We start from the raw sequence: 6,586 nt of genomic DNA, 5'->3' as shown, positions 1-6,586 counted from the left end.
ATGATAACGACATGAAAAGGAAAGGTACTATGCAATGCTAATTAAAAACTGGTTTCATTTCTTGCAAATAAATTTATAAAATAAGATTTGCAGCAAATAAGTAAGCTTGCGTATGCGTTTTGCTCTGTCCATTCATGTCGTGATCATTTTTCTGCTATCCTGCTACAATGATCTGAAAACTTATCCATTTTGTGAGAGCTTAGAGGTGTGTGCTGGGGTGCTTAAAAATATTACACAAAACAAACTTGGTTTTCACGTTGAATATCTTATCATTAAATATCAAATATGGTGACTATCTTCGAACAGGTGGGCAGCTGAAAAGGAAAAAAAACTGAGTTACACACTAAAGCTTATACAAATCCAGATCAACTCAAAACAAATGTATATTCACATTTCACATACCTCCTTAAACATTCTGAGATGGTTACTCCGATGTGGTCCCTTGCTTCTGCCATTCCTCTTTGCCGTAAAAATCGAAAGCCTGCAGAAGAACATTTTCACCAAATTAAGTGGAAACCACCCTGCTAGGACTCCCTTCAGGTCATGGAAGGGAGCTCTTGACCGGCACTGCTCTAAAAGCCACCGCATGGTGGCAATGCCTTTCCTGGGAAAGGATTTTAGTAAGATGCAAGCGTGCATGCATGCAAGCGAGAATTTCAAGAGAACATGCGTTAGCAGCAGGTGGGAAAGAAGCAAAACACCCTCGTCTAGAAGAATTCTACGCTCAAAGTGCAACCAACGAATACCAGGCGCAAGAAAATGTAGCTTCAGGCGAGTGTGTTGAAGGTTAGGAACACGTTAAATTGAAAGGTGAAGAATGCCAGATGACATTTAACCTGGCTGGATGCATTGAAGCGACAAAAAGAAACTCACAGTCTTGAGATGAAAGCGCAGACTAAGCAAACGCTTGCAAAAACTTCAGCAAACTTGTGATGAATTTAGAGAACGTTCAACACTATGAGGACAACCGAGCTGTGCAAGCACTAAAGACCTTTTCGGAAGCCGCACAAGAAGCAGAACGGCTGTGCAAACTTGCTATGAAACAGATTATCAATAGTGATAAGGCGTGCTTACTAGGCAGGAACCCACGTTGCGGCAAAGTGTTGTGGAAGGTGACTTCTTGTAAAGCATACGAGCATGATGAGATACAAAAACTGCTGAAGCTGCCGTGTCAAAGCACACTAAAAATCTTGTCGGACCTTCTTCAAGAGACTCGAGTAACAAACCTAATAAAGGAACGGCTTCAAGTGGAGGGACAAAGCTTGCGGTCACTAAAAGAACCATACTGCAGCCTGATTACTGACGAAATGTCAATGCAGGAAAAAGTAATTTATGGCTGCCAAGTCAACAAATTTTCGGCCTTGATATAAGCTGTGAACCTTGAACCGGCGGTGCCACTGAAATAGCCTGCAGGCTCCTTTGGTTTGTCCTGCGGGGGTTTTCCACGGTTGACATTATCCCCTTAGGGTATTTTTTTTACCGGGAACATGAAGCATGACCGGCTCCGTAACCTGAATTTTAGTGTGCTCAACTCTGTGTAAGAGGTGGGGTTCTTCATAATCCGTATTGTCACAGACAGCCACCAGACAAACAGCGCCATGTTTCTAGCCATGTCGGTTGACAACACACTACAGCATGTTTTGCTACATCCAGCGCAGCAAAATGACCCATCGTTCCTTTTATTTGACCAAACCACCTCATTAAGAACCTCAGAACAAATTTTCTAGGAGAGAGAGAGGGATTTTTGATGGAATGCAGAAAGTTAGGGAATGTTTTGTTCTCAAGGCCCTTTAACATCCAACAAAAGTTGTCAATTGTGAACCCAGTTTGGCTCCTAAGCTGATCGCACATTGGGTTGAACCTGGAAAAAATTAAGCTGTCCCATGCCACCTTGATATTTTCGCCTGTCGTCATCAGCAGCCCAAAGTTCCTTCAGAAAAAGCCCAAAGGTCACGAACATGCTACCGAATCAAAAATTCCAGTAAAAGAAGCTGAATAGTGCAATGCCATGTTAAGGACCATGCATCTACTCCACGTAAATATGTGATTTCAGCCTGTTCACCAAGGTGTCTCAAGTGAAGCATGACAAAGCGCAATAACACTACAGCCGAACCAAGAACTGCTAGCGCGGATGGCTGATTGTGTGGCTGCTTTCCGAATTGACGCCACCGCATCACCGATAGCGTGCACCACAGGCGACGCGGCGGAGGGAAAGAGAGCTATCGTTCTCACAAGCGGAGAGGAACATTCGGCGGGCTGCACCAAAAGGGGGATATCAAGCGGCTGTGTCACTTCTAAATGTTGCATCATGTGCATCCTAGTTCTCTTTTTTTACTAAGAAATCTCACATTCGTGCTTGTGTTCCAGCAGTCCAATGTACAATGGCAGCAAAGGTTCATGTTAAACAATACATAAAGACGTTAAACACAATACACCCAAATTCACTGATTCCAAACTCGGAGAGCAATGAATTGCTGAAATGAAGAAGCCGACATGCATATATATACAGTGCTATTGGAAGACCAAAGCACTGCACTCTCGGTCAAATTAGGCAAGTTCTGGTAACTGAATTTCACAGTGCACGTCATAGCATTGCACTACAATTGTATAGAACTAGGCGCTAACCTATTGTAACCAACCTGAAAAACAGCCAGTGACATCTGATGAGAGGTCCATCCAGATCACCAAGTAGGGCATGCCAGCTGATCTCCACTGCAAGGTGTAACAGTCAGTAGCCTGCAAGGTAGAAGTGAGTGGCAAACAACAAGCAAGTTGCATTAGCCTTAATCCTTCAAAGTTCTAAATGTGATATTAAGGTGTCGAGCAAGGTGTTCACACTCCAAGCGAGAATATAAGAACGTTAAAATACCACATAACTGGATGTAAGGATGGCCGAAGTGACTATCACAGCATAGTGACAATGTCAACGATCAAGTTTATAACTCAATTTTCTCTTTGGAAGTAGATGCCGTTCATTATGACCAGTTCATGTATGGGTAAAAAGGTGCCGAGATGAGCTCTCTCATTGCTACTACGGCAAATTGCCTCCACGATTCTGTGACAAAGCGCAGACCTAAATGATGATAACATTGTCTTAATAATTATGGAGTGCCTAGCGTTCCGTCCAGACGGAATGCTAAAAACTACTAAAGTTCCATCCAGACTGAACGCCAAATCAAAACCAGCCGATTTGCCGCCCTTTCTCATTCTGGGATTTGGTGTAGTGGTTCCGCGGCTGACAACGGACGTTGTAGTCCCTGGTTCGATTCTCGCACCGTTTTTTTGTGTGCGTGTGGCCGTGGTTAGCATTTTGTAATAGCAAAACTTCACGCCAGCTTTACAATTCACGCGATGAGAGTAGTCGGCCTTGGTTTTTTACTCAAGCGGCCGAGCCGCTCCCGCTCGCTGGAGCCAAGGCCGACGTAGCCATCGCCAGTTACGCCCGATCTCCTCTAATTATTACCAGTAATTAATAATTACAGTGACTCTGGCTAGTCAGTGAGCGGAAGCGGTTTGGCCGGTTAGGTGAAAATCAAGACCGACTGCTCTCGCTGAAACATTGTGAAGCGGGCGTCGGGTGGCGGCTTGGAGATCCGTCCAGATTGAGCTAGAGTTAGTCCGATCATCTGTAATTATTAATAATTATCAGTGATTCTGGCTAGTCAGTGAGGGGTAGCGGTTTGGCCGGATGGGTAAAAATCAAGAGAGAGTGCTCTCAACGCGAGTTGTGTTTCCTCTGGACGGAACTTTAGTGACAGTTGCCGTTCCGTCTGGACGGAACGCTAGACACAGCCTAACAATGCTGCCAAAGGAGGCTGGAAAGGCTGTGATGAACTGCTGAACAAAAATACAAGTCAAGCAATTTTTTTGTTTCCGAAGTCTCTCCTACGTGATTGCAGCTTAAATCGGGTTCAATTCTCCTTCCCACGCAGTGCTTGAAGCCCACATGATGTGTCGGTGCATGTTTTCAACTGGTACCGTCAATATCATGACAACAATTTTTTTCCTTGAAAACATGAATCTAATTAGACCTTAATAATGGCTGCGATGTCTTAGGGAAGCATAGGGAACGAGATTTAAGGTTGTGCTCACATTGACATCAAACCCATTGAAACGATTTTCAAAAATTTGAAACATGACAATAATGCATTACTGCCAATAATGACAATAGCCAGTGCTTAAAAAATTATTGCGACGAGAAAGAGGTTATCCTCTTCTGAAAAATTAAAAAAAAAACTTGCAGGGTGATATAACCATCAAGAAAAGGCTGTTCTCCCATCTATTCTCTAGCGGTATATTTTCTAGAACTATATTTATTTACATCAAGTCATGTGTATTTAACACAGAGTGTATTCTTTGCTGTGCAATTATGTACACAAGCTACTAGAAAGAGACCTTCGGCCTTAACTAGCCCAGAGGAGACCCACTTTTTTTTTAAGCATTTGCTCTTGTGCGGGGTGCACTCATCTACAGAATGAGAGCCCAATACAAAATTTAACTGAGCAACACGCGTGGCCGCGAATTATTCGGAGACGGTAGTGAATGTTGCAATGCTTAAAGGCTCCCCATGCGCTGCCAGCATTGCGTATGCCTCTGCACCAGAGGCAGGATACGCATGTAGTTTCGACGTGGTAGCAAATTCGGGTTGAATGAACGTTTTTGGTGCTACTGATACACATGCACAAACATATATGCGATTATCGAACGATTGGAACACTCAAACATTCACTGCACTTGCGGGGCTTGCGAGTGTGACGCCAATTTCAGCCATCGTACCCTCAATCTGAAGCAGAGAGCCTTGTTTGTACCAGTGCACTTTACTGAGTGACCGCTTTGAAAAATGACAATCCCTGCAGTGTAGTGTAGACTGCTATGTGCCTCGGCTAAAAGTTACCTAAAGCGTACCACTCCAGTCCAGGTACGAAAAATGATGCGAAGAACAATTTGCAATTCCTTAAAAAGAACTACCCACAAAAAAAAAAAAAAAAAAAAAAAACTTGCGAACTCAACCTGGAGCGGTCGACCGCGCGTATTGGCGATCGGTTGTTGCGAGCAACAAACCGTTTAGCCAACGTAGCGGTATGATCCTACTTCGCTCAACAAAAAGCCTACAAACGGCACAAACAATAGGGCTCTTCGATTTACAGACTCGAATTCACCGCGGATATTCCGCCGGAGTCCGAGGATTCCCCGAAGCCATAAGGATACACAAGAAAATCGAATGCCTGACTGCTTTCAGGGAATCGGCGGTGAGTCCGGGACTGTAGATCGAACAGCCCTACTGTTTCTAGTCCCGCACGCAATATCCGCGGTCGAAAGGCAGATCTACGTAACCCTCAAAATCAGTCGCTGTCAAAAAACATTAGGGCTAACCGACGACGCAAACGTCTAACACGGAACGGAAAAGCCCTGCCCTGTTAAATACACAAGTAAAGTGCAAAAAGTTACCTAGTCACTTACCTTAAATCACAGGCGACATATCTTCGTCGAAACAATATTCCGATGTCTTCAAAACAACCACAACAAAGCCACTCGACAAGCGCGTACAACTCCACCGTCTCGGCGGCCAGGAAGAAAGGAATGCGACCAGGGGGGTAAAGCGAGCTCCGAGACCGTACGAATCGTGGGCGCTGACATGATACAATTCTCATGGTTGCCAGATGAATTGTATTCAGCCTTCTAAAAATTTTTGCCATAATTATTTAACTAAAACAAAGAACTGAAGCAAAATAGTTACAAATAATTGTCTCAGTAATTAAAACTAGCTTTATAAAAACACTTTTAGTGTAATTAAGCTCTAATTAGCGAAGAAAGAGTAAGTGCGTAGTTCAGTTTTGGTTTCAATTTTTTTTTAAGTGGGCTAGGAAGTGGCGAGTCCCTTGTGCCTGACTTGCGCAGTGTGTGTGTGCAGTCTCCGGCTCAGATCTGCGTGCGTGCAAAACGTATACAAGTTATACAACTCGGATGCCCGCGCTGAGCAAGTGCCTCCCCGGGCGCTTGCGAGGCTGTCATTCTTTCTCCACGTTAAGCACCCTATCTATTGCCCATCAACTGACGCCGGAACAGCGATTCCGATATGACCTTGACTACCGCAAGTTCACTACAGGCTACGGAGTGGCAGCCAGCTATCGTTCCCGTTGGAAGAGAAATAAAAAGAGCTTTTATAATCCTTCGGTTCCAGTTGTTTTATTCATGGAACTTCTTACAGCTCTTCGTGCTTCGAACTTTCGCGCAATCGTTCGTGAAGGTAGAAGGAAAAAATAGGTAACGAAATGCGGTTTCTTTTTTAATCAGTCACAATAAATCAATAAGTCAGTGTTCTCTCCTCGCGCGCTATGTGCGGTAAATTACTGCCCATTAAATACTGCGCATTCAGTCCCGCAAGCTTTCCCTTTGAAGTGGTGGAACGCAGCTAGAACTTGACGAATACAGACAGAAAGGAAAACGGGACACGCCGCGGACTGTATTTCGCATACTCCCTTGGCATGCATTCTTCCACTCCGTTGGCCTGCGATCGACCGCGCTCTTTCGTTCCTGTGCTTCAAAGCGCCGCGACTCACCGGCAATATCAGCGTTGGCCCATGCG

At 44.5% G+C, this 6,586-nt stretch overlaps 1 long non-coding RNA gene across 1 annotated transcript; it reads right to left on the bottom strand.

Annotated features, from left to right (window-relative positions):
- Positions 1 to 204: 204 nt before the first annotated feature.
- LOC144172258 (uncharacterized) lies at positions 205 to 5,568 on the bottom strand. Its single transcript, XR_013322980.1, has 4 exons — positions 5,461 to 5,568; positions 2,640 to 2,736; positions 403 to 481; positions 205 to 314 (listed from the first exon to the last, which is right to left on the bottom strand). It is a non-coding gene; the product is annotated as an uncharacterized LOC144172258 (long non-coding RNA).
- Positions 5,569 to 6,586: the final 1,018 nt, after the last annotated feature.

The sequence above is a fragment of the Haemaphysalis longicornis genome, unplaced genomic scaffold (assembly GCF_048455015.1).
Source record: "Haemaphysalis longicornis isolate Haplotype H1 unplaced genomic scaffold, Haemaphysalis longicornis Haplotype H1 scaffold_20, whole genome shotgun sequence".
In the NCBI taxonomy this organism is placed as follows: Eukaryota; Metazoa; Arthropoda; class Arachnida; order Ixodida; family Ixodidae; genus Haemaphysalis; species Haemaphysalis longicornis.
This window is presented reverse-complemented; position numbering and strand designations above follow the sequence as displayed.